Source organism: Phytophthora infestans, genomic scaffold, assembly GCF_000142945.1.
Source record: "Phytophthora infestans T30-4 supercont1.16 genomic scaffold, whole genome shotgun sequence".
NCBI classification, from domain to species: Eukaryota; Oomycota; class Peronosporomycetes; order Peronosporales; family Peronosporaceae; genus Phytophthora; species Phytophthora infestans.
Genome location: NW_003303743.1, coordinates 2,506,699 through 2,508,788, shown reverse-complemented (window position 1 = coordinate 2,508,788; position 2,090 = coordinate 2,506,699).

The following is a 2,090-nucleotide window of genomic DNA, read 5'->3' as shown; positions in this document are numbered from 1 at the left end:
GTCTTGTTCAGCGATTGCAACAGCACCGGGATTGAGTGACGCCAATTGAGCCAGGTAGCTAGGGATACGTTGGTACGAAAGTTGTCAGCTGATCGCTAGTGACATCGTTGAGTTGTTGCCGCGCTCTGTAAAGCGTTCTGCGCTTCTTCACCAGTAAAATCCGGTCTCTTGACTGGACCTGAGCGGTTAATGCTGTAGCTGAAACAGTGCCATCAGCGGCAACTGCGCTGCTGAACGTTGGTAGCTCTGCAATCTGGCGACCAGTGGGATTGGCAGCTGATACACAATTCTCGTGCTCCAAGGTCACTGAAGAAACCCGCAAAGTACCAAAGGAATTGCCTCTGCGTTGGGCCCGATAGACACGCACGGAAAACGGGCAGTTCCTTGACGAGCAGCTGATAAAACGGTGGTTTCCACTCCGGTTCGTTACTCGTACAGACCTCCCATGAGATAAAGCGTAGTCTTGAACAGCATGAAGAGCATGTGAAGCAGTATCAAAAGTCATTTTGACTTGAATAGTGTTTTCCTCATCGCCGCTTTCCAATCCATCAGCGATGTCGTCGATGTCCTCCGCCATTTTGTCCCTCAGTCGTAACAAGTGGTTCTGGGAGTTAAGGGTGTACGATTTGGGTCCTCATATGGCGAACATTAGTATACAGCGGGTTTTGGGGTTTGGGTCCGGCCCACCTTGTTTCAGCCATTCAATCGAGTGGACTCACATTCTGACGTTTGTTCCCTAAATTCCTCACTTACTGACGCGAGTTTCACTTGGTACACCGGCGATACCGATTCCACTTTGCTCACGTTTTGGCACATCCTTTAGCTTTCTGTCACAACTTTAGTGTATCCACTCACATTTTGTCATTTTCCCCAGTAACACGCATAAACGCACTTCATTTTAGAAATAGAAATACTGTAACCTAGAGTAACCTCAATCGCTCGGCAATGTCAGTGACACTAACACCTGCAGAAATTAGAGGCTGGATGAGGTCAGCCCACACGCGCATCCTCTGAAGCTTCAGCTCGTCTTTAGCGAGACTCTGACGCGCTTCCATTTCGCGACGCAGCAAGGCCAACTCAAGCTGCTGGAGTTCGTTCTCGCGCTGCCATCTCAGCTGCTCAAATGCGAGCTCCTTGGCGCGGAAGAACGCCCGCTTCCGCTCCAAATTTGCCTTTGCACTACAGACTTTTGACTTGGCAATTAGAGGGGGAAGAAAACCTGCTGACGGAACCGGTTCGTTTCGACTACGAGGAGTATCTGCTGGCGGCATATTACGGGATGCTCGTGGCTTGGCGTCTAACGAAGGTGTATCGACATCAGAGTCGCTGTCACTCCGACTGCGCTGACGAGATAAAAGCTGCTGACGCTGCGAGACAACTTGCGCAATTGCCGAGCGCAACGCATCCGGTACGACCGTGTTCAGAGTTGATAGTGGATGGTTAGAGCTGTGCTGAGTGCCTTGCCTTGTCTGTCGAGACGCCTCAATAGTAGGTTCCAATGTGTGGACAATGTTACGCTTGTGACCTGAAGATTGCGTCTTGCCACTGTGAATGTTACCGCTTGCTGTGTTCTCATCGAGCAATGGGGAATCCTGCGAACCTTCTGACGCAGAGCTGGTACTTTGCGTAGTTTGAGACAATGTCAAGTCCACGACGTCCACTGTACCATTCTTCTCGGATGGAGTGTCCACGTGCCGTTGCTTCTTCTTCGCCCTCGGGATATTCCCTTCACTCGTCCGTCGTTTCTTTACGCGAGTGGAACATTTCGACTTCGGTAATGTTTCATCTTTCCCCTTTCCGGAAGAAGTTTGCGCAACTATGGAAGTCGTTTTTGCCTCTTGCCTTTTTTGCGTCTGCGCCGCGGTAACATTTCCATTTCCTTTTGAATGTTTCAAGTCTCCATCTTTATTTCCATTTCCTTGTACACGCACGATCGCTTTCTTCGATGTTCTCTCCTGCATCTTGGCACTACCTCCAGTCAAGTTACTCTGGAGCGCAGTATCTCTGTCGGTCTCACTGTTCTCATGCAAATTACTCAACTCACTCTCGGGCACCACTTCTTCCCTCTCACTGCGTTGCCTCTCCGTCAA